Source organism: Mugil cephalus, chromosome 19, assembly GCF_022458985.1.
Source record: "Mugil cephalus isolate CIBA_MC_2020 chromosome 19, CIBA_Mcephalus_1.1, whole genome shotgun sequence".
Taxonomy (NCBI): domain Eukaryota; kingdom Metazoa; phylum Chordata; class Actinopteri; order Mugiliformes; family Mugilidae; genus Mugil; species Mugil cephalus.
The window spans coordinates 3613868-3640900 of NC_061788.1; the positions used below are offsets into that span (position 1 = coordinate 3613868).

The 27033-nt window shown below is 42.1% G+C and overlaps 1 protein-coding gene across 1 annotated transcript in view; it reads right to left on the bottom strand.

Annotated features, from left to right (window-relative positions):
* The window catches only part of lhfpl2a (LHFPL tetraspan subfamily member 2a), a 45123-nt gene that overhangs the window by 17215 nt on the left and 875 nt on the right, over positions 1-27033 (bottom strand). The window contains exon 2 of the mRNA XM_047570347.1: positions 7831-7920. The gene's annotated coding sequence lies outside the window, so the exon portion shown is untranslated. The remainder of the gene's footprint in view (positions 1-7830; positions 7921-27033) is intronic.

Here is a 27033-nt window from a genome sequence, read left to right on the forward strand (position 1 = left end):
CGGGTAGCTCAGACACAGCACAGGCCCTCACATCAAAGACCTGGAGGATCAGAAGGGAGTAAAGATCCACATGTTCATGCACCGAACGCATGCCAGGCTACAGCATCATTCATACAGTTTCAACAGAGAACTCCATACAGTCTCCCCGCAAGCTGATGGTCATTCATCTTTCCTTGTCAGACTTCGGTCAGCGGTATCACGTAGATCTGAAGAAAGAGGAGGACTGTGAAGCAAAGCAGGGCGACAACTGATAACAGTCCGATAACAGATTGGACGAAAGAAATCCATCCGACAGTTTAACTAAAATATACATGGAGGTAATTTATGGAGGGACCTAAACACAAAAAATCTGTTCAACGTACAGTTTAAAAGCTCTTCTCAAACTTTTATTGAAAATCCTCGTTCTTAACGTAATTACTGAACATTTAGTATAGAAATTTCTTCATATGTTTTGTTTGTTCCAGAGCCTAAAACGAAAGGACTCCAAACCTACGTATTGTACTCGTTTACTTTTAAAATCAGGAGATGAAATTTATTGGATAAGAATGAATTAATGTTCATAAAAGCTTAATTTAGAGATGCTAGTTGTGGTTTCTCAAACATATGTTAGCTTAAGCCTTGATAGCATTGATGACTGGCTGGTTCTCTCTTATTTTGCTGTTCCAATCTACAAAGCATTTTAGCTCCTTTCAGCTCATGGTTTTGGTTTATAATTTTAATGCCTTTGACACTTTAACCTGAGCTGATTCCGTTAGCGACTTGCTAGCAGAGCATTTAGCAGCTAGAGTGCTCCTTTAGGGGTTGGTGGAGACCAAAAACAGAGCTAAAAGACAAAGAACACTCGACTTACTTTATATCTGTCCATCAAAACATCAAATAAATACTACAAATAAATGAAAAGAAAAGTTTCCAGGTGCCCTTTTACGACTTTTTACGCCAGAAAGCATTTACAACATTTTATGTCATCTTGAAAGAAGTGTATTCAGGCCGTATCTGGAGCTCGTTTGTGAGTTTAAGCGTTGATCCTGATCATGTAAAACAAAGTTATGTCTCGGTATCTACACACCTGCTGACCTGAATACGCACGAGCGCCAAAAAATTGATAAAACAGTCGAGGCTTTTGTCAGGAAGGAACTGATACGATACGAGAAACGCTTTATTTTGGCCCACGTCGACACTCAAGTCCCGGACATGCCTCAGATATCTCGTTGGAGGTTTTTTTTTTTTTTTTTTTTTTTTTATCTCCACGTGTTTTCAATCGGAGCTGTGCACACGTTACGTCACTGCAGCGTTCAGCCGCCCCGAAGAGTCTGCATGGTTCGGGCTTTTTAAGAGCTGCTGTGGAAAGAGATGGCAGCGGAGGAGGGACATATGGAAAGAGATGGAAACAACCGATGGACAGATGGAACACTTGGCTCCGTCGAGAGCTTATGGAGTTTCCAGTTGAGGAAAATAACAACTCTCTGCGTGGTGAAATCTGACGCAAATTACTGCGTAAACTCTCCAGAGTGCAAAACAAATGTCTGGGAGAGAGCGTCTGACACCTGACGGCGGTAAATGGACGTAAACAGTTTACTCTTCAATTTTTTTTTTCTCCCCCCCCCCTTAAAGCGACTCCCAAGAGAAGCTGAGCTTGAGTGATGAATGTTTGTTCGGAGTCCTCGCTGCTATACATTTGCTCCTCTGTGCAATCAGAGACGTTTGAGCTGAGCCTGAATCCCGCAGAGGCAGCAGCTACGACCATCTGGCCACTTCAAGGCCACAGCTCGGCAGGGCCCATCAGCAGGCACATGGAGACAGATGTTTAACATGCACACACAGGAGGGGGGGGGGGCTGCACAAAATCACGGTCTGGTTAGAGCAAAAAACCAAAGCACTATTATCTATTTTAACTTGTTTTTCTTATCTGACATAAGTTCTCGAGCAGCTGCACCGGGGCTTTATTTAATAAGACTGTTTGAGTTTAGATCCAAAAATAAGCCAAGAAAAGCTTCAATCTGACCAAAAAGTAAAGTGCTAGCCAATCCTTCTTGCCACTTTTCAATACTCAATGCTCGATTTAGATCTAAATAGATTTGAGGTTCAAGTCTCCACCGCACATGCACATAAATGCAGAAGGTGTAAGTCATCAACAGTGAGTCAGACTTCAACCCCTAGAGGGTCCGCGGAGGTGCTGCCAAAATCTTCGGTTGATTAGACATTTTTTTTTATATATATTTTTTTTAATTTTCTTTAAATACACATTAACATGAATCCAACATATTTTGGTAACAGGATAGCTTAATATTGAATGCAAAATGACAATAATAATATATATTTATAAAAGACGACGTAGCATCACTGAATCTACGTTTCAACTTTTGTGCTAACTTAAAGTGCGTGACGGTTTATAAATTGTGTTGATAGTCAAAGCAAAACTAGACTTATTAGAAATTATTTACCGCACACGTTGTTCCTGAATATTGCCGTCATTTTGGTGCACGTCTGGTGCATATCTGCACGCTGAAATGCAAACCGCTAACGAGCGGAGATCGCTAGCTAGCTTAAAATGCTCGAAAGCAAAAAACAAAAACAAGAAAAGAGACTTTTAGATACTTTTACATATTGTTACACCTGATAGTTTTGTTAAGGGTTTGGAAATAGTTGTACATCATATTCATTTTAATGGAAATAGTTATAAATACCTTTGTTGTTTTTTTAAATTTGTTCATAAGCTTTTGAAATTTACACTTTAGATTTACATTCAAAGTTACAAAAATTATTCATTAAAGACGTTTGTGGTTCTCACAGTGAAAAAATCAAACTTTTTCCGTCTCGGATTTGATGATTTTATTGTGGTTTTAGGTCCAATGTGTTAATACGGTTTGTCAAAATGAAAAAAATGATGCTCCAGAGGGTTAATATAGAACACATATAGTATGTAGGAGGTCCCTACTGAAGGGTCCTTCATCTTAAGTGATTCTTCATCTTAGGATCAGCTCTTCTCTCACACGTCTTCAGTCACAACTTCAGCATCTTCCTCATGCGTCTGACACACGATCCATTCGTTTAATACGACGCTTGAGGTCAAGTGACAGACGGATCCTCCCCGTCGAGGGTCGCGCCTCATCAGTTCAATCCACGCCGCTCTCAGTCTGCGTCCGTTAGCGTGGGAGCGTTATCTCTGTGGCATTTCTGTGAATTTATTAACTTTGTGGGGAGCACCGCTGGAGCGTAAACAGACGGATGTGTAGAAGGTGAGGAAATCCCAACACTGAGCTCCGGTGGAGGGGACGGGGGGGGAGTCAGAGGGGAGCGTGGGAAAGAAAGAAAGAAAGAAAGAAAGAAAGAAAGAAAGAAAGAAAGAAAGAAAGAAAGGAGGGAAAAGGAATAATAGTTGTGGAGAGCTGAGCGCTGAACAGAGCCACAGGGAGTACACCTGCGTGATGTGTGGAGCTAACGCGACGGCCGCAGAGGCACCGAGGACGTATAACACCTCGGAGTTCGGTGGTGAAACGAGCAGCACGAGGGTTAAAAGAAAAACACTCTGGTGAATCCCGGGAGGCTTTTTTTTTTTTTTTTAGCCCTGATACATGCACAGAACGTAATAAAAACACGGCGTAGCAGCGAAACACATGATCACATGTGGGTCTGGGCACGCAAAACACGCACACCTCTGTCTGATCTCCATGTGAGCTGGTCACCGTCCCACCGTCCCCCCCGGACACATCTGTTTGCACAATCTGAGTGACGGCGTGTCAGTCTGGTTCGAGAGCAGCAGCCGCCCTCGTCGGGGGTCATTTTTCAGCTGGAGGTCAACAATCCCTCAGCTCCTTCTCGTGCTGACCGTAACCACCCGTCTCACGGCGAAGCCCCCGAGTCCCATCAGGGTTAAGAGGGTGCTGGAAAACAAAGAGCATCTGACATATCGCAGCCTGGCCTCGAGGTGGGTGGCCGGTCCAGGCTGAGTCAGACGGGGTGGGGGGGGGAGGGTTTCACTTGGAAAAGCCATCCAGCGATGACATGTTTCTGAGGCTGCTCGCCACAAAAGACTCCATCCGTGCGGTGTCTCCCAGCAGTTAAGTATCAACTTCTGCCCGGAGAGCGAAGAGGCTGAGAGGCAACAACAATACGCAGATAACATCCATCACGGGAAGGAGCGATAGCAGCGGAGCAACAACGCCTACTGTTTGTTGTGTGGAAACCAAAACAGAAAAACCAGTTGCTGCATGACCCCATGGACCGCAAAAAACCCCCAGGGATTTTTAACTCAAGTGGAACATTTCTGCTTTTATTCAAATGCACATTTAACCACATTGTTTATAATTATGCATATTTATGTGATGTGATGATCCTCTTTAACCTTGTGCAACATATGTTTGCACTTTCACTGCTGCTGCTAGAAAATATGTTTTATAATTTATGTATATTTCCAATATTTTTTTTTGTTATTTAACTTTGCATTGAGGCCACCGCCCCCTGAGCGGCAAAAACACGGTGAAATGTATCAGTTAATACAGAGAGACCAGGAAAAATGTGGATTATCAGATCAAATTAAAGACAATTGAACTAGTATGGATCTGGAAACGTGGATTAGCCTCAGTTTCAGTTAGTTTTAGGTCATTTCAGTTATGATAAATGTAGCTTACTAAAAATGCTAAAGCTAAGAGCTTTACTGAGAAGTAACGTTAGCCATAAAATACTGTAGCGTTAAAAGGACGAAGAGGAGTGATCACAAATATTATGTTATTTATTGTTGAAACTGAAATAGTTACTGTCGGACGTAACTATGACAAAACAACAGCATAAACAAACTTATCTGCACCAGGTTTCTGTGTCTGGATTCCAGTTGTTTCTTCTAATGCAGCGATACATTTACTTCTTTTTTCTTTGGCAGAAATCTGTAAAAATATATCTCTGACTGCTTTTCAAATCTGTTGGTTCAGTCGATCTCACAACAGCTCTTCACCTTTTCTTTTTAAATGCATTTTACAATTTAGACTCTATTAAAGCCTGTGATTCAAACTAATGCAGCTAATCTCGCTAGCTGTGACGTCACATGCATAGTGCCAGCATGAAGCTACATTCACATGCTAAGATGATTGATTCAGACAAATTAAAGATGGAACATAAAGACTTGGACGCCGACTTAAAACCAATAAAGTGAATATTCCACAATCTGAGTTTTCACTTTGAGTCAAATTAAAGGGGGCCACATTCTTCACACCTATTTCCTCTGGCTGCTGATGGACCAGCGAGCCCCGAGGAGCCCCCATCACTTCTACTCTGTTTCCCACTGTTTGAGATCTGCAGGCCCTCGGGCCTAACACTGTCTCCATTATACTTAACCATTTCCAGCCCCACCTTAGCCCCGCAAACAGCCCCGGGGGTCCGTAAACGCTGGGGGTCCTTCCACTTTAAATCCAATTTTTCTAGGCCAGACTCAGGAAACCAGCCACTCCACTCCTGAGCCGGGTGGAAGGTATTTGGCACGTCTTCTCCTTCTTCTTATTCTCCTTCCCCCTGGAGGGTCAGAAGCATTGTTCTTCGCTGTGTTTTGTGCTCGGGATGAGTGCAGTTTAATCCTAACTTCCCTGTGGCGCTGACCTGCCAAGTTTTCCCACTATAGCACAAAACACCACCAACTCCCCTGCAAACCGAGACCTCGCCGGCTGCTTTATCCAAACGCCCCAGGAGGAGGAGGAGGAGGAGGAGGACGACGACTGTGGGCACTCTGGGCTCAACCTGATACTCTGCTCCAAATCAAAAGTAAGCACGAAGCCCGAAGGAGCGCAGGCAAACCGGGCTCTCCCGCTTGAGTTTTTGGATAATAAAAGTATCAAGTGATATCATCCTCGCTCGCTCTCGGGCTCTTGGCACAACACGCAGGAGACGGAGACAAATGAGGGGAGTGAAAGAAAGTGAGATGCTGTGGACAGAAGAAAGAAGAGGTGGGAAGCCGAGAGATGAAGGAGCGTGTCTCCTGTTATTGTAGAGGTGGGGGGGGGAGTAAAGTGAGACGTGTAGGAGCTTTCACTTGCAGACAAAGAGGGTTGAAGAGTCGCACTTTTCTCCTCTTCGCCTCACAAAAACCCGCCCATGTCAGGTTATATCCATCCGTCCGTCACACACACAAAAGGACATTTCTGTCCTGATTAGAGTGAGAGGATAATACAACTCAAAGCCTATTTATGTATTTTAATTTAGAGCGTAAACACGGAGCAGCCTAAACACGTGTGTGAGATAACAGGAAGCCGTCCGCCGACTATTTCAGGATCTAAATGACAAACGATTATTCTGTTTATTATGATAGCGGGGGCTTTCCACTTTGAAATGACCTTCACAGGTGGTCTCTGCTCAATATCTCCCCACGCCATTGTTTTCCTCCATTTTGGAAAAACATGTCCCCTCTCATGTCCCCCCCCCCACCTCCCCAGCCGGACTTCCTACTTCATCCAAACAGACAGATTTCGGAGAGTCAGCGTGACACGGGGTGAAAACGCAGTGAACTTGAAGCTGCTGAGGATGAAATAATACGAATGATAAATCTCAAGGGTCAAGGGTGAACTCTACTCTGTGCCATTCATTGTCTCCATGTCAGTTAAATTGTAGATAAAAAAACTTTAATTTCATTATTTGTGCATGAAATTATTGTATAAATATTTGGTAAAATTTATTAAATATATTAATAGAATATGTTTAATATATTATGTTATTTAAAGGGGTTTTAAAAGTCTATTAGATAGTTAGATACTGTACATAACATAACTTTTTATACAGAACGTTTTTCGGTTTTCTGTGAGCTCTGATTCAAAGTGGGCGGAGCCTATCAGGAAAAACTGTGTGTCATAGTTCAACGGACCAATAAGGGTTAAGCGACATTTGAATCAAAACTATGTATTTAAAAAGCTAATCTGTTCTAACGACTGTTCCAAGTTATTATGCCAAGCTAAGCTATGCTAGCCAGCTAAACGATCAAATTTGCTGTTAATTTTCTCTCTCTTTTCTTCTTTTTTTTCTTTGTTTTTGTTTCTACTTCTTGCTTCACTTTCAACAATGGCGACTTTCGCTGAAGTTTCACAAGGAGTTTCATCTTTCCTCGATGTGTTTCATCTTTATCGGTCCAAAACAATAAATTTGAAAATTGCAGAAATGGATGGATGGATGGATGGATGGATGGATGGATGGATGGATGGATGGATGGATGGATGGATGGATTACATGCCTCTGTATGGTTTGGGCTGCTGCCATAGCTACGCTGAACCCTAAACTGCCTTTAAGTGTCAAAACTGCAGTTCCTCGAATGGCCACTTGGGTCTGTAGAGCTAATGTTTCCACTCATGACAACTATATGGAAAGTAATTTTTATATAACTCACCAGTTGGAATGATATTAAGGAATTAAGTTATAGATAATTAAGGGTGTGGCCACTTTGATCTCTCCTGGAGTCGTGCAGAGCCAAGATGGCGGCAACCGCCGCCACCGCATTGAGCTTCAGAACCAGTCTAAAGAAATCCTCACTGAAGTTACTCTGTTTTAAGGTTTCAAAACAGAAAGGGGGTTGTTTTAGAGTCTTTTAAAGAACCCATAATTAAATACTGTGTTCCCACTTCACATTAGTTTGTGTTATTCCAGGGTCCTGCTGCTAATACTAAGAGGTTGATTTAGGATAACAGCGTCTTTAAATGGTGTGATGTTATGTAATAGCCGTCTGGAAAAATGGAGCCACGGGTACAGCCAATAATATAATCACAATAAAAGCATGAAAATGTGTTTGTTTTGAAAAAGACTTCACACCAGAGTCACATGAAGGTGAAGAAAGTAGTTTAAAGTTATAGGACAAACACCAACCTCCTGTGTGGAATCTGGCGCAGGACGCAGGGACAACTTTCTCCAGTTAAATCCAGATGATGTAAGAGCTCCCTCTCAACTCTTCACGGCCTGTAAAGACAGCGGGAACAATGAGTCCAAATCGCTAAAACATACCATCTCCAGAGGGCAACAGTTCAGTCACTGCCGGCTCCCAAACTGTAACGAGCATCTCTTTCTCATTGCTCACTGGTATTTTCCATGTAAACCTGAGGAGACTGAGGAGCAGCTGCACCTGGAGAAACTTTTAAACTCTTTCACATGTCCATAAAAAACAAAAAAAAAGGGGGAAAAAGAGGAGAGACGCTGATGTCTGCGTCCTTCATTTGGGTTCCATGTTGCATAATGTTGAGCACAACAGAACACATTGTAAGTGGGATAAGTCCTAAGCTCTGTGTGCACTGACTACAATGCAACATCCCAGATTCCCACGATCTGATTTAAACTCTAAACAGACCCTGGTGACTGATGTTTAACTATGTGCAAACAATGTCAAACATTAGCTGCACTAATCAATATCTTTATACTGACAGAAGTCTGCAGACAACCGTCACTCTACTCTGCAGTTCCCATTTCAAAATAGAAGTATTTTAGCATTTTTAAAGGTGAAATATAGCCACTCGCTGTATTCCCCAGAGTTGGATAAGTGAGAAAATGTGTTTTTAAATGGGTCCAGGCCTAGTTTACTTTAGCTTAGCATTGGCACTGTAATGTAGTGTTGCCAATTAGTGGCAAAACACTGCACCACCTGAAAACCTCCAACTTGCGTCAACAAACCAGCATAACTGGTTTTCAGGTTCCACGTGGTGTCTTTTCACCTGGCAGTGCTAAAACATAGAAGAAGTAAGTAAGAAAGGTGCTAAGCTAAAGCTAGTTTAGCATTATTTAGTAGGTGGCCAGAAACAAACTTGATTATATTAACGTTTATAATGCGTCCCCAAATGGTCAGAAAACAAAGTTAGTAATAAAAACTAGCAATTACATAGATACATTAGAGATCATTTGACTGTTGAGCCAACAAATTAAAAGTTGAATCGCACCAAACATGTCCCTGCTATCAGCGGCCGGTTCGGGTTACTTGGCCACTCATAAAACTAATGGCTCACATACGTCAGGCTGCAGATAATTAACTAACGTCTGACTCTCTTCCCCCCTTTTTCCTTCGGCTCTGTCGAGGCCTTTTAATGGATATTGTGCAGCACTCAGTTCGGTCAATGATCACGTCAATAGTCTGACTTAACAGGATTGCACAGAACAAACGCTAACACGGGATTGGATTAGACGATGAAAGCCCGTCACCAAACATAGACTGGTGTATCTCAAAGGGAAGCTAATGGGTTTTTGTGGAGATAAGTGCAAGAAGGGCTGTAACTGGTGGAGCTGATAAAAGAAGACGTTATTGAACCTGTTGTAAAAAGTTATCAAATGCAATTCTGATGAGACGGAAATTAAGCACTAAAAATAGGGATGGGTTGGGATGTAATAACACATTTAACCAGGTCCCTATGTGACAACTTGCACAGTGGAAAGGGTTAATATTAAGTGCATGGTGCATGCAACGAAATCTTAGCATAAAAAACAGGGAACAAGAGGATGCAATGATAACATTATGTTGCTGATCTCTCCCATAGACTGTATATAAATATGGACAACGTGTCTCCATTTCCTTGCATTGGCCAAACTGACGCAGGATATTGATGACCGGACCACACTTCCTCCAGGCTCACTGGTGTTTTCCTTTGATTAATACTACGCTCTACTCTACCTCCACCGGCTGCCCCCCTGGACACTCTGCTGTACTCTGTTACCCTCTGCAATAAGTTCATGGACTTTTTCAGTGGCAAAATATGTAGCCTTCATGATTAATTACCTCCTCCATGCAAAACCACTGACTGCACCTCTCACATCCTCATTCTTTAACTTTGATCCAACCATCACAGAAATATCCACCTTCATACAGAAATCCACCTGCAGTATCTGGTTAAACACTGTCTCCCATCTCTTTTCCCACTGATCATTGACATCGTACACTCCTTCCTCTCCTGTGGCTCCATTCCAGCCCCCCTTAAAACAGCAATTATCACTCCTATACTCAAAAAACCTAAACCGGACCCCAATGACCTCAATAACGTCCGACCAATATCAAACCTTCCCTTTCTGTCAAAAATCCTGGAGAAAGTGGTCTCACTCACAATACCTTCTATGACCAGTTTCAATCTGGTTTCCGTCCTCATCACATCACTGAAACAGCTCTGGCCAAAATCACCAACGACCTTTTCATGGCAGCGGATTCTGGACATCTCACCACACTCATCCTCCTTGATCTCACCGCAACTTTCGACACCATCTCCCATAGCATCCTCCTCAACCGCCTAATCTCTATTGGTTTAACTCTCACCGCTCTCTCCTGGTTAACCTCCTACCTCTCTGGTTGCACACACAACTTGTACAGCTGAAGAACCACCAATCCCAACCTTCCCCAGTCACTTGTGGTGTGCCACAGGGCTCTGTCCTCGGCCCCCTCCTCTTCATTATCTACCTACTCCCTCTCGGCAATATCTTCAGGAATCACGGACTCAACTTTCATTGCTATGCAGACGACACTGAGCTTTATTTCTCCTGCACAATGCAAGATGTGGACCTGGTTTTCTCACAACTTTCTTAAACTCAATGGAAATAAAACAGAACTCTTTTTAGTTGACACTAAATCTACAATATCTATATCCCTCCCCTCAGGTCAAGAGTCTAGGCGTAATTCTGGATAACACCCTCTCCTTAACTGCCCATATCAATAACATCACCCGGTCTGCATACTTTCCCCTCCGCAATACCAACCGCCTTCGCCCATCCCTCTTACCTAATAGCACTTCCATATAGGTCAATGCCCTTGTCACATCCTGTCTTGATTACTGTAATGCACTTCTTTATGGTCTGCCACTGAAATCCCCCAATAAACTGCAAGTAGTCCAAAATTCAGCTGCATGTGTCATTTTCAGAATCTCATCCACGCAGCACATCACTCCTATCCTTAAATAGCTTCACTGGCTTCCGGTCCGCCTCCGCATTGACTTCAAGATCTTGCTGTATTATTGCTTCATGCTTGTTTTATTGTTTTACTATGTATTTTTAATTGTTTTATTGTAAGGCGAAGAGTCCTAAAAGGTGCCTATAAATAAAATGCATTATGATTACTATTATTATCATGATTATTATATGTTGGATTACACATATTTATTTATTTATTTATTAAACTCTCACAGTCCTACAGGACTGGCATGGCAACTTGTAGTCATCATGATGTCACATCCTGTTTCTATAGCGTCAAAAACACATTATGTTACTACCTAAAATGACTGAAACCATCTAAAATGTATTTTAGTGTTTTAGTTTGGCCCCCCGCCCACTAACATGGAGGGGGTGGAGCTTATGTACTATACTGCAGCCTCAAGCCACCAGGGGGAGCTCTAGTTACTTTGGCTTCACTATTGAGGAGCAGTTCCACCGTCCGTCTTTATACTGTCTATGATATCTCCTGATTAGGTGCAATTGTGTTGTTTTTCTGCAGCACTCAAGATACACATTTGCATTTCCTGCAAAAGAAAACACAAAAAGTGACTACATAAAGTATTTGGTGAAAGTTCTACATTTTTTCAGCCGACTGAAATCCCAGGTTTAGATACGAGACAGAGTGAAATGAAAAGATCTCCACCCGAAAAATGTCAATTAAGTAGATTCGAACAGTGGATATGAGCAAAAAAAAACAACTTGAGATTTGTCAAACCCTCGGCTCTGATAAGGAAATGTAACACAATCAAATAAGATCTAATTGACGCCAGCATCGACTTTGTGAACAGCAGGAAAAACAAGCGGTGCTCTGCCACAAAATCCTGGAATAAGCTCGAAATAACACTGCAGCTTCGGGGGGATCAGTGCACCTTCGACTGCACTAATAAACCACATTGTCGAGGCGCTGATGACCGGCTGTGACTTGGTTTGTTTGTGAATTCGGAATCAAGGTATCCCGGATGAAAACAGGAAGCTCCACTATGCGGATAAAGTGCCGTGAAATTGGTAATAACTCCGACAGGGGTACAACAGTACTCCATGTTCACCACCAGCTGATTGATGCTCTTAGTTTTATCCTCGGGGGAACCTCTGGAGTACAAATTCCTGTTGGGCATTTTCCAAATTGCCACAGCTGAAGGGATTTTCTCCCAGCGTTAAATATCCAGCTACCATGTTTGCCCTCTAAAGCGACTGCCAAAAAATGCCCCGAGGCGCATTAAAACATGGGAATACCCTCTCAGCTGTTGAACCCGTCCACAGCTGGGGGCAGGCTATTACGATGGAGCTCCAGGCATGTTCGCTGCAGCCAGGCCCACCACAAAAGGGTCTTTCTTAGAGTATTTACAGGCTTTGGGAACAGGAAAGCTGGATGGAAGGGGTTACCATCACTCACTGGAACAGCTTTAGGAACTGATTTACTTAACTGCAAAGTGTAAGACGAGAAATCATTTATGTTAAATATAAAGTGAGAGCTGGTAGCTTAGCTTAGCATCAAGACTGGAAATAGCTCATTGGTTCCTTTAATTGGAAAAACAATCTTTGGTCCAGAGCTGCATTAATCAGTTGGCCAATAAAAAAGAAATGACACAGATTTCATGGTCTTAAATGTTAATTTAAACACAATTTAAGTTCTGGGACATTGAAAATGTGAGGATTTGCAGATTTTCTGTGACTTACATCAATCAGATTTAACGTTTTTGATTGTTGGTTTAATGACGGCATCTGGAGATCTAGGACATTTTGACAGACTTTTTTTTTTAATGATTCAGGACGTTTTACAAACCAATCGATGACAGTTTAGTAGATTAATGGATACAGGAAATATTTATTAGCTAGAGTCAATGTTAGCTGTACCCCTTGTTTCCAGATGTTATGTTAAGTGGTGTGACCAAAAACGTATATCACGGTATGTTTTTTGTTTTTTTTTCCATGCATAATCATGTGTTCACAACATTTTCTACTGGTTGAGAGAGGAATTAATGCAGTAGACTGACTAAGAATGGACTACTTTTCTGGGATGATGAGTAAATATTGTAGAAATCTGAGGACATTTACAGTTCAGAGATAAAATAATAATAAAGTTATCAAAATGAAATGAAGAAACAGAGACAATTATGGCTTATTTTTACATATTTAAACATATTTAATGTCTGTAACTTCAGTAGCAGCTTGACCAGCTACCGTAATAACTGTAGTCTGCGTGCAACGTTTTTTTTTTTCTAAAAAGCTAAAATTTTCAGGGACAGCTTTAACCCGTAGACAGGTCATCCAAAACGGGCACCGTCCCCAGAAATTGGGGACATCTGCTCACCCTAAAAAACAAACAAACCCAAAAAACTGACACAGTCTTCTCGTTCTGCTGCGTCATTTATCGGACCTTTCCATCCTCACCACACCTCACAGTGACTCAGTCGCACCATGTGTGTTTAGCAGCGCTGCACTGAAAACGGTCTGAAACTGTGACTCACGGCTACAGCGGTATGTCGAAATATTAAATATTCATATCATAACGGAAAAAAATATGAACCGGTGAACCGCCCAGCCCTAATCCTATCGGCTAAATCTTTGAAGGAAACTAACCTACATTCCTGCAAAGTGTTTCACACACACACAAGCCGAATCTAAGCTGCTTCATCTCGATCGCGTATTACTTTTTTATCGACTACTACCAGCGACAGAAGAGAAGAAGATGTGTCTTCTACCGGTGCCTGCGTCTGTTTCATATTTATTCCTCCCATCCTCTCTTCTCCTCTCCACTCCCCAGGTCTGTGGGCTGTAATGAGAGGCATGTGAGGCGAGAGTGGAGAGCGTTCTCATTAAAATAACCAGCTCGGGAGCCGCGTCCCTCCGGCGAAACATACACAGCACAGGTGTCAGGAAGCGGCCGGCAAGACACTCTCTTAACACTAATCACCGTAATGCACTGCTTCTGCAGAACAATTAGGAGCAAACGGGTGTTTGGGCAAATATTTAACAAGCTCCGGAGAAGTTTTTCGAGCTGCAGCTCACCTGTCTGACTTAAAAAGGTCAAACGTGACATGTTTATGCATTAAGTAAAAAGTGTATTTGCAATTGTTAACCAAGTGAGAACATCTGTTTCTGGAGTTGAGTGGAACACAATACATATTGTCAGGGGTAAACCGGGTTATATAAGCCCCCTGACTTAAGACTGGAAGTGAATGGGCATTACAGCTGCTGTCTATTCACACAATGCAAAACAGACTTGACCAACAATGACCTCATCACCGTGCTCAGCAGCTCAGTGTGTGCGTTTGTGTGTGTCACTGGAACATTTTTGCACAACGAGCAAACTGTTGCTGCATCAGCACCACAGAAACCGCTCAGTGGCAGCTCAGTGGATTCGGTATCATGCATGTGGAACAAGAGCGCTAATATTTTTCACTACTGTGGAATCACATGCGAGTAGCCACTGATAAAACAACACACACGAGAAATGCATGGAACGCACAATGAAAAGGAAAAAAAAAAAATCAAAGCTATTGTTGTCATCCAGAACAATGAATTGTTGCCTGTTCCTGCTCAGCTGGGCAGCTGCGTTACATTTACCGCACATTATTTAAGGAGCTCGTGTTGAGATGCCTTTGAACGCTTTGCCAGGAGCTCATCAAAGCGAAGAGGAAAAACTGTCGGGTTTCTGGTTCCTGTGCAGCTTCCGTTCTGAGTTTAGGTGCAAGCCCTGCCCGCGACTCATAAAATCATGTCCAGCAGATGATTTACTGAGGACCTCATGCTTTGACCTACAAATATGGAGCTAAGGGTGAAAACTGAGCCAGAATCACCTAAATCCTAAATATGTCTTCAATTTTTGCAAGTTAGAAAGACTCTCACTCAATCAGCTGGACTCACGAGCTAATTAACATTTGATTGGAAGTCAAGTTGACAGGATGACGTTTAATATTCCAAGTAATGTTAAATTTTAAAAGGGGATTCTTGTAAAATGTATCTCAGAGATAAAATGCTAAAATAAAATGCTCACATGCAGCATTTCTGGAATAAACTGAAACACTTTAAGGGTGATTTGGCTATAAACCATTGCAGTTTCTTTGAGAAATCATGCATTTTTTTTTTTAAATCAAAGGGAAAATTTACTGTGCAAGCGTGACAATTCTTATACATCTGGCAACACTGAGCAGAGAAAAGCTGCTGAATGGCTAAATGTCTCTATTGTCAGACAGAACAGGATGCTAACAGAGTTGAAGCTAACATTAGCAACTCTTTTCTACTCAGTTTTGCCAGATGTGCACGAATTACTGTACTCATACACTAAATTAAATCTTTCAAAGACATATGATGAGGGTCTGGTAACACAATGCTGTTAGTGGGGGGGCCTTTGAGGAGAGGGGCCTCTGTGTATCATCCCATAAATATCATTAGCTAACATTAGCTTAAGCTCTACTAGCATGCAGATCTGGCTGTGGGAGAGATAAAACAACTCATGGGTTAGTCATGAACAAGCTAATGTTAATGCTAGGCTAACGCTAGTGCAGGTAAAAGTTAGTTAGCCAGGTATGCTAACTGTGACTACGTTCACGGTCATTTCATGGCCTCAACGTCAATTTAGAAACAAGAGGAAAGAATGGTTTCAATAAACAAAAAGAAAGATAAAAGATTTATTGTTAATTAATTTTTCAGAACATGGAAACGGATTCTCGCTAATTCCCCCGACACACACACATACACGGCCTTCCACTTCCACAATAAACACTTAACACTGCAGCACAAGCTGAAACATTACCACAGCGTCTGCAAAGTGAAAACACAAGGTGTGTTTCTTCCCCCTTGGGCACACGCTGATTGCACACTCTGCACTAAAGCAAAGATTATCCACACTCTATCCAATTTCCTTGTGCTTGAGTGCGTGAGTGCATGCATGCATGTGTGCGTACGTGTGCGTCCTGCCCCGTAAAAACCCAAAGACCGCACACAGCACACAGAGGTGACGTCATCTTACAGTGATTAGTCCGAACACAAGGCGAGCGGCATCACTCAGCTCAGGAGGGTTTGTCCTTGATATTACAGAAAAACATATCAAAGAGGAAGAGGAGGAGATTTAAAATTACGGCTTTTAATTGGCTTCTCGTTCTCGTGTGTGTTTGTTGCCTTCGTCGACTGTGGTGAAGTCATCACCGAGGGCCCCGGTGATAAAAGACAGGTGTATTAAGTGATCTCCTTAATGCGGACAGGAGGGTAATGTCTCTGGCCTGGACGTCCGCCAGGTTTTTATCCCAGACACGATGACAGACATAATGGGCGCACGCATCCATTCTCCTCCATCTCAACGTCTGCTTCGTCCAAATTGCGTTACCGCGTCTGACGGACAAAATGGCATCATCTCCCCCCCGTCCCCTTTCTCCGAACCCGTGAACTATGCGCCCAATAGAGATTCCCACCCGGGCGTCACAGGCCGTCGGCCACCGGGAATCTCACGGCTCTGCGGTCACTATAAAGTCTGTGACGGGTTCTTTAAATGAGCCTCACCACCCTGAGAGGAGGATAAGACTGTTTTTAAGTGTTTACATGATCTGGTTAAGTGCACGTCTGGCCTTTAAACTTGCTTGAGTTACAGCGCGTCGACACTAAAGGCAGATTCACTCAAAGGGCTGATAAGGTGTCGAAAGATTGAAGTTGACGTATTCTCAGATGGTTTTTAAAAGCTTAGGTTTAGAAAAGTTTAGATCAAAATAGGAGCAACTCAGTTAGTGGATTGACTCTATATTGATTAAACTTATAGTGGAAGTCAATGGATTTTCTTAATGGAGCATTACTAGGTCTTTTCTAAGGAGTTCTCACCTGCTATACCTCCTACCTACCTACTATATGTGTTCTATATTAAACGCGGCCTAGTCCTATTTACACATATACATCATTATTATTATCATTTTTCATTCAATATTATTGCAAAACGACGATATTCCTTTATCCTTTTACTAAAACATGCTGGATCCAGGTTAAATTTAAATGTGTGTGGGAGAAAACTAAACAGAACTGCATAAAAAATGTCCAATCAACCAAAGGTTTAGCGACGCCCCTGCAGTACCTGAGCGGATCCCCTAGGGGGACCCCCTGTTGAAGATGTCATGATTTGTCCGTCTTTTATTTTGTGAATCATGTTTTGTGTTTCCTGTTTTATTTTGCCAAGTTTCTTAGTTTCCTGTCAGTCATGTTTCCCTGTGGTTTTGTCATGTCTGTCTGTGTCATGTTGTGTTTCCTGTTTTATTTTGTTAGGTTCTGATGTTCCTGTCTGTGTTCCTTGTTTGTCCCTTGATTGTTCATTGGTTTCACTTGTGTTGATTGTCATCATGTGCTTCACCTGTGTCTTGTGTATATGTAGCGTTGCCTTTCCCTTTGTTCCTTGTCGTGTCATTTTAAGTCTTCACGTCTCGGTCCATGTTGATGATTTGTTTTTAATTTTCCTGCCTTGTGTAGCGCCTTTTGTTAATTAATAAATACCCTTTTTGTTTGAAACCTCATCAATAGTCCTTGCACTTGGGTCCTCACCTTTACCTAAGACATATCTGTAAATATGTAAATGAAACTACAATAATAATAAAAAGGAGAAGATGTCAGCTTCTTAAAAAACAATTTCCTTGTTCTTTGTTGTTTAAATTCGACTTGGATTGACTTTTTATTTCAATTTTTCAACCATCTAAATAATTAAATAATTCAAATATTCCACATGGAAACCTTAACTTAAAGGAACTTATCTTCAGTGTAAAGTAGACCCTGTTAAATCCTCTTTTAGACTATTATGTCTACGGTGCACATGAATACCGCCCCCTTGTGGCATCCGCAACCTGGTGAATGGAAATCCTCGTAGACGTCCGATGTTTACAAGTTGCGACGCGTTTCCTGGTGTTTTCAGAAAGTTTGGAATTTAGTCAGTTTCATCTAATTTTCATTTGTGATTTTATGATATGGTTTACCGCTCGTTAGCTTCCTAAATGCTAGCAGTGCTGTGTTCCTGGGGACTTGAAACGCCAGACATTTTGTCCCATGATGTACCCACAACCTCCCTAATTCCATTTCAAGGCGACAATTGTCTCCAAATGTTGTGTTGCACCATAACTTTAATTTAATTTACTCCTGTATAATCTGGTGTCTTGTGAATCTTTTGTGATTCCAGTCCGTCTGCTTTAACGTCTGCAGCATGTAGCACGGACATCAATAACACAGTAAAGATTCAAATGTATTTATTCTGGAGGGAATATTTACAAGAGATAAATACAACCTTAACTCTTCAACGTGCATTTTTAAATAAGTTGACAGATGGATAGGAGAATGGATGGAGGTCAGACACAGCCCTGGGTTTATCAGAAGGACATACAACCATAAGAGATGGATCACAGATGTCCGACTGTTCCAGTTTACCCATGAAACACGACCTGTAACTTTCCTTTCTTCCTTTGTGCCCTATTTTCTGCGTTTTGTTTAATGTCTCATTTTCCCCATTGCCCTCAGAAGCTTGTTTTCCTTTATCCTTTATCCTTTATCCCTCGTCTCTGCCTCCCGCCGCTATAATTAAAGCCCTCTGTGACTCACTTTTCTCAGACTCGGGCCCGTGCAGCGAGGGACGGCGTAACCCCTGCCGTCTTCACATTGGCAAATACCACTTAGCTGTGGAGGACCGCCTCAAATGTCAACAGCAAACAAAGAAATGCCTCATTCCCTGCATTCTTTTTGTTTTCTCCAAAGCAAGCATGCATGTTTCAAAAAGGTCAATTAAAACGGGGACCGCTTTGAGAGGGAGAAATGATTGCACGCTTGAAACTCGCAGTAAACTAATGTTTGGAAAGATGTTTTTTTCGTAAACCTCTGGTAAACATTAATTAAAGTTAGTGGAGAGGTGATGAATGCGTGCGGCAGCCGAATGCAGATGGAAAAACTTGCCTGACAAATTCTGTTTAAATTCAGTTAAGCCTGTTTACATCGGCTCGGTTGTAACGGAGAGACAAAAGAGATTTAGGGCGTACCGTCGAATCTTGTTTCGAGTCAAAGCCTTGACTTGTGAGCGCTGCAAAATCTCTTAATTTACCCACAAATCACTGTGAAAAGAAATCGTCCAACGGGCCGGTTTTTCTACCGAAGCATGTGTCTTGTGTGGTCCCACAGGTGCTGTAACATTACCCCGGGACAGTCTATCTGAGCAGTCACCCTCACCTGGAGAGTCCTCGCTCTACAAATCAATTCACAGCTGCACAGGCCATTAGGCAGACCTCTGCTCGGTGACCAGGGCCTCTCAGTTACACAGCCAAGATTAATGAAGACATGCAGGCAAGTTTTGAGGCTTTTGCACAATTTCTCCTTTTAAAACTCCACCCTTGAACAGTTTGAAACTTATCCAATGCCAACAAAAAAAAACTTGCAGTTAGCTGCAACTGTTAGCCTTACTAGCACAGATATACTGGATTATCTGCACTAGCCTGGCCATTTTTTAAAAATGCCTCATTTGTTTGCTGCCTTAAAATATAGGTTTGTTTTGAAAAATTAACCGCATTGGCCTCTTTGCATGCCCTAAATTAAGCTGTCCATTTGCTAGCTTGCTAAGCTGTTAGCCTTGGTGGCTTCCAGATGCTAACAGTTGCTAGCACTGGTCTTCTCATGACTTTAAAGCTGATGTTACCACTTGAACACCAAGCATTTTGTGTTGCAAGACTCCACACGTTGCAAGATCTATTTGATATTTGACATGATGCTACTAGTTTGTAGGCTAATGTTAGCAGCTTTGTCCTGATTTGCATTTGGATTTGTGCTGTTTTCAAGTGGCTTCTTAAGAAAAGTACATATAAATACTGCCCTACATCTTTGTAAGGTTTGGTTTGAGTTCTCGAGACGTGACACGCTTGCTAACGTTTCCAGAAATGGCTGAAATGGAAAGTAAGTTCATATATTGTTATTTAGCCTTTTAGAAGTTGTTTTCATAGTTTTATAAATTGTCTGGGGAACATGTTGACATTCCCAACAGCCTTATTCTCTAGTATGCCTTTACATTATCATACATTAAGTTGTTAGCATTGGTCGTTAGCGTCCTAAACTGTTAGCCTTGATGGCTAGGAGGCGCTAACAGTTCCCTAAGCAGCTGCACTCACACAACTTATACTTGATTCAAGATTCAAGATCACTTTATTACCACCAGAACGGTAATCATTTTGTGTACAAGACTTCCCATGTTGCATGTTCCATCTGAAAGTAGGACATGAGTACGATGCTACTAGGTTGTATGCTAATGTTAGCAGCTTTGTCCTGATTTGCATTTGGAATTTGGATTCATGCTGTTTTCAAATGGCCTTATAGTGCCTTATTATGGTATTCACAACTTTCTAAGTAAGTTTTGCTTCCTAAACCGTTAGCCTCGACAGCTAGGAGACGCTAACAGTTTCCTAAGCAGCTGCACTCATACAACTTCCGTTTGATATTACCACCAGAACGGCAATCATTTTGTGTACGTGACTTCCCATGTCGCTTCGGGTTTGGAGACATAAACACTAAAGTAAAACGAAGCCAGCATTTAAAAAAATTAAAGAAACAACACATCTAATTGATAATTAAGCAAACGTGTTGACAAATTGACAGTCTCACAATAGTCGGACTTCCTAGCTCTTGAAGACCGGCGGACCACAAACTGAAATGTTAGCTTTAGCCTCATGCTTTTAGCAATACATCACGTGTGTCCCTCAAGTGAACCTCTTTTACAAAATTCAGCTGGAAGCATTAAAACGTCAACGGGAGACACGATTTTAAACAACGTGTGGCTTAATTAGCCGCAGCTAGTGAAAACTGTCAGTGACTGTTTTTGTTCCAGCTGCTGGAAATATACAGTCACCAGCTAGGAAATGGGAAGCCAGCTTTTAGCCACGTCTGTCTGAAACCAGAGAGCCATTGTTTTAAAAAAGAGAAAAGGAAATTCAAGTGGTAAAAGGGGAAAGCTTGACATGCGTAGCAACAGTAACAAAGGGGGGAAAACAGTCATTTACTGTGACTTCAGTCAGTAATGTTAACACTATTAGGTCTAAACCGGTGACCTGCCGTCTATTTAGCATGAGTCACCTCTATTAAAACTGGGTCTGCCAAGGTATGATGCAGACTTAGAAGCGTTACGGCCGTTGGACCTGCTGCGCTAGGGCACAGTGGTGATAATGGCCGGTGTTAGCCTGCCAGTACAAACCAAAATAGGGGTCTCCATGGTGACGCAAAAACCCGGAAACTCAAACAGAGAAAATCCGATCTGCGGCTGCGAGCTACGTGGGCGCAGGCTGGAGGATTCCTGAACTCCTGTGCTTAGAATAAACAGTAAATGAAACTGAAAGGACACCGTCAGGAGGGGGAAACTCTGAGTAACACTGAAACAGGTGGATGGACTCAGGACTCAAACAGTGGCGTGATTCAAAATCCCCACGGAATTAGGGAGGAGTCGGCCAGCTGACTCATTTTAGATAGGAAGGAGGAAACGTAAACATATTGAGACATCTGTTACCGCAAGACCGAGAGGGAAAATAAGTGATAAATCAGCGTGACAAAGATTACAGCTTCCTGCTAATTTCATGATCTACTTTTGGACCAGTTGCTGTAACAGTTCAATGATTAATCAACGCATTGTTTAAAGCTGCAAAAAAAAAACACTGAATAAGCAGTTGAACATTTTCCGAGAAGCTACGGTACCAAAGGTTAGAATAACTAAGATTATGTCGTGTAAATTTAATCAATGCATCATTTGAAATGCTTCTGTTTTTAAAGATGTGAGAATTTGCATTTCTTTTCCATTTTAAAACATTAAACATTTAGTTTCCGGCTGCTTTTTGAGCAAAAGTATCTCTAAGCATGAGTTCATGAGACTTTTTATTAGTGATAGATATATTTCTTAGCACAGAAATGTGTTTAACAGCTGCACTAACAACGTTTAGAAGACTAAATATGAAGTTAAAGCCAGGATGTAGTTACCATAGAATAGAGCTCCGGGAGCTGACGTCACTCTGCGCCCGTTAATCACAACGCCGGCTCTTTTCTAAAGACTATTCTTCTGACAACTTCGAGCAACTAACTAATTAACCTGTGTCCCATGATGCCATAATAGTCGGTGACAAACAAAGTGGAAATTGTTTTATAGGATTCCCAAAGATCCCGCAAGACGGCAGATTAATGCAATAAAACGAGAAAACGAGATGAGATTTCTGTTCTGTAGCGATCACTTTATATCAGGGACATGTTTTTAATACGATGTCTGACAGATTTCTTTTCATAAAGGCGAGTTAGGCCAATGTTTATAACGAGGATTACAAGGGGATGTTGCTCATTCAGCACTAAAACTACTCACAATAAGAAAGAAATTCAGGATTAAACAGTTACTTATGATACTGTACACAGTACAATGCACTAAAAAAATAAAAGAATAATTTAGTGTATGTTGTGGTGCATTTAAACTTAACGTCATATACCAGAGACTATTTAGCTCAGTGATTAGCTCGTTACATTATGCTGCCATTACGACAAAGAGACCCTGTTTTTAGCCGACAAACATCAGGAAGCCTTACTCTTATATACTTTCAATGACTTCGGAGTAGGACGAAGGAAAGTTAATGAGGTAATTTTACAGATACCACAGGTCAGGAACATTTTAATGCTCAAACAAAGCACAACCTGAGGCCTGATAATAGTCTGTGATATATAATCTGTTGAGTTTTGACTCGTGCTGGTCACTTTGTATCTGTTTAAAGTGCAGTAAACTGTTCAAATCATATGTGTATTGTGTAACAAACCTATTGCCCCTGGTGTGATTAGTAAAGTTTTCCAAATCTGAATCAGCACTTGCACTGTTCCTTTTTCTTCAGAATTTTCCAGCAAATATGGCGGCGTCAACGTGAAAAAAGTCACGTGACGCTCGGAGCTCTATAGTTTAGCATTAAGAGCCGTTTCCAGTGTGAGCATATGTGTGCATTATTTGTCACTGTCACATTTCTGTCAAACAAGTTCTTACTTGCCAACTGTACGTGTATGCCAAGAAAATAAAAAAGAATAGATAATTTATTTGCAGAGTTAATAATTCATGGATCTCTTTGTAGCTATTGTCGTCTCCCTTGTTGTTCCGACTGAAACTTGAAAGCAAATTACGATTTTCAGCCGTGACACAAACACAATGCACAATCTGGTGTAATCTTACTCATACAGCTTAAAGCCTTTTCCACGACCTGGGCCAAGAGGAACATATGATCCTGTCTTATCACAAGTTAACACACACACACACACACAAACACAAACACACAGGCTGCTTATTGTTGCAGGCCGTGAACCTTTCATCATTAGCATACAGCTGTGAGCCTGTACGCGAGCTCCAGTCCCGACTCAATCAATATTAAAATCATGCCCGACCCGACGCGACGTCTGCCGGTAAAGGACGGAGGGCAGGGAGGAAATAACAGAGGACACAAACTGTGAAGTGAATGCTGAACACGACCGGTGCAGTTTTTAATGAGCACGCAGTTGCTCAGGGACTAGATAAAGTGCTGGAGGCCGTGCAGCTGCAAAACCCTCCGTCTGTCTGCCGTCCGCTCCCCTGAGACTGACCCCCATCGCCACAAAGGAACAAAAAACCCCGCTGCAGATTCCTTCTCCTCATTTCACCCGACAGGAGGGTCCTACTCCCCTCACCCCACCCTCCACCCTCCACAAGTCATTCGCTTATTTGGATGTCTCTTTCTTTCCAGACAAGAAGCAGGGCCGGGGCTTTGTTGCTGGGAGGACCCCTCCATGGGGTTTTACCAGTAAGAGGTAGCGGAGGGCAGATGTACCCCCAGGAGAGGCTCATCTCCAGGAGCCACAGCAGGGAGGGGCAGGAGGAGTTCAGTGGACGTTAGAAAGTTAGAAAAAGAATAGAAAGAGAGGAGTGATTAGCTCCAGCTCTGCCTAATCTAATCAGTGTGCATGGCTGCCCTACAGTGCAGCATAGAGAGGGGTGGAGGGGGGGGGCACGTATAGAGAAAAGAAAGTTCAGTCTGGTATCAGAAACATGACAGAGAGGTCTGACTGGCCTGCGTCTGAGTCAGAACAGAAACAGGAGGCCACACGGAAAAGGTCATCACAGGGAAAGGAGAAGTCTGGTTTACTTCAGCTTTCAGCCGTTTTCTGTTCATCCAGCAACTGTGTCTGTGTGAGTCATGTTCATTTTGCAACTGAGGAGGAGAATCGGGAAAAAAGAGGAGTCGCGCAGAAATTACAAACTTCCTGCAGAATTTCTAGAGAAAAGTCCGTGACAAAACAAGTTGACGTCGATGAAGATCTGTGGCACTATTTTTTTTCTGTTGGCACTAATCAGGCCTCAGAAGAACATGTTGTTAATTCTCATCTTCATCTCAACAAAAAGAAACTGATTAGCGTGATTTAGAAGAGGCCAGCTCTTCCTAACCTCCATGCTAATAGCACCTCTTTACCCATCAGTTAACACTTAACATGCATGAAAAAAACAATTATTGCCTTAGTCCAGCTTTAACTGGACAATTTAAGTGACTAATATATGACAGTGCGTTTAGAAATCGACTTTCTCCAGCATGTAAACACCCTAATCAGACTTTAACTAGACTTTAACTAGCATGTGTGTGCACATGCTCCACAACCGCTGCGCTGACATATGACCCTGGACCAAAAACATCCAAGAAAGTCGGTCGCAGCAGAAGAAGAAGGTAAACTGGGTCAGTAAAAGAACCACCTGAGGAATAGCGCCATCTTATCTGCACCGTAAGTAGCGCGTATATCACATACGAGATTAAAAAATTTAACTATTATCCATCTGGTTGTGGTTTGAAATGCAGTGAACGACTCCAGTTGTTAATTATTTGACACATATCGCCACCTAGTGTGGAGGAGGAGCACATGTTCTCGTTAGTTATTCAATATTCTCTGTTGCATGTAAACTGGGACAAGGACGGCATTCAGAAAGTCAAACTTCGAGCACAGATCGATTAAGCCATGCATGTAAAACAAGACACGGTCAACCTTCGCTGCCAGTGGTTCTTTGATGTTGGTTTGATGTATCTAACTGAGTAAATTCAAAAAAAGAAGCCATTTTTTGTTAACTACGTTTGGGATCTCCAGACCGGAAAACTCACCCAATGTCCTAATAATATTCATCCGTGCACGGTGGCTAGTCTGAAGTCTGTGAGATAACGTCTCATTTCATAATGTCGTGGAATTAATCAAAAATAACTGAATCATTTCCCTCAGGCAGAAAACAGCTGACAAGAACAAGCCTGTCCTCTTTCTCTGTGCTATCCAGACTTGTGAGACAGACTTTTCCAGAACCGGTCAAACAGCCAATAAAAAAAAAAAGAAAGAAACGTACTCGGACACACGGCTGTTTTTGATTTACTGAAAAATACTCCTTTTAGGAGGTTGGAACGGAAAACCTTACAAAGCAATGTGACCCAGTTTGGATCTGTCTGACTTACAGCATTACGTCAATTTTATAGCCAAATAAACAATCTGCAGGGGCAATAAGACGGGCATTAAATACATTCTGGGATGTGTTGGTTGCATCAGATCACTTCCTGGATGCTCCTGTTGAAAGTTTTAATGACCGCGCTGGCTGAGAAAAATTTAAAAAAAAAACGCTGATTGTGAAAACCAGATGTGAAAGCGAACGGCCCCGACTCCACGTACAAGTGCAAAAGTTACAGTAGTTGGAGGAAGTCCGGCGCAAATAAACTAGCCTTGTTATCTGGACCATCTACGCTGGAGGATGTCCACAGCGGGGCTTTACTGTAACAAACTTTATTCCAGATGTTGGTCCCAGCCGGCTGGAGTCATCTGGTTTAACCTCTGACACACGGGCAGCCGTTCAATTAGTAGATTTCACACTTTTGTCATGGTTAAGCTATGGGCCTGGCTTTGGTTTCAGACACACACTGATAGTGCTCAGGTCTGATTTCCACCAGGAGACCACTCGGCTATATAGAAGAGTTTATTTAGGATCCAGACACACGAAAAACTCACTAAAGACTAAAAAAAAATAGTCAATTCCTGGAGAAATATACTGACCAGTCCCATAAACTGCACCCAGGATCCTGGACTAATGACAAAAGCACTGCCATCAAAGCTCCGAGAGGCATGAAAAGGCAGATGATGTGGTCTGCAAGAATGGGTCAGCAGTTAAAACTTTTGTTTTATGTTTCTGTAACGGGCATTAAAAGCAACTGCATCATCTGCACCAGGGCAGAATTAAAAAAAAAAAAAAAAAAAAAAGTAGGCTGGTAATATTTTTTTCCATGCTTTGAAAGTTTACCATTCTGTTTAGCAAAAGAGAGGAGGAGGAGAAAAAAAAAAAAAAACATTAAAGAACTTTTCCAAAGCATCTGCACAAGAAAGGCTGCCAAGGGAGAGGAATAAACCCATGTATTTGTACTTGTGGCCTTAAAGGAAAGGGAAAGGAGAGGGGTTGTAACGAATGAAGTTCAGGCTTTTTTAATGGGCCAAACACGGAGCCCTGAGGGACCACGTGCACTGGCAGCGATCCCCAAACCACCGGACAACCAGCGACCGCCATCTTTAATGCTAGTCACTTACTTAGTGATGACATAAGCATCATTAAACATCTGAAGCCCAGTTGCGTGCCTTTAAAAAAAAAAAAAAAAAAAAAAAAAGGAGAAATTACGCAGGTTTATATCTCTAATTAGAGATTATAAACCAGAGACCACACAGCTGCTGCGCCGCTGCAACCTCACAGCTGTAAAAGTGACAACAATACAATATCTCTCCTGAAGTAAAAACATGAAAGTGAGTTCTCTCCTTATGGAAAAAAAAAAAAATCCATACTCTGGTTACATAGTGGTCATATATAAAAAAAAAGGCTTCAGCCCCCCAGGAGTCCTTTCTCTTTCACACACAAACACTGCTTTACAGGTGGGAACCGGTTCTCAGGTTTACTGTTGAAACACAACACGACAAAACAAGACAGGAATCTGTGTCGTACTTTGTCACCACGGCTGACAGACTTTCTCTTGAAGTTACAACAGCAGGGCAACATAAGACCTCGGATGTGTCCACGGACACTCAGGAAAACCAGCGCAAGGATCAGGTGTTTTGGGGGACGTTTGTACGGGAGATAAAACTCAATTA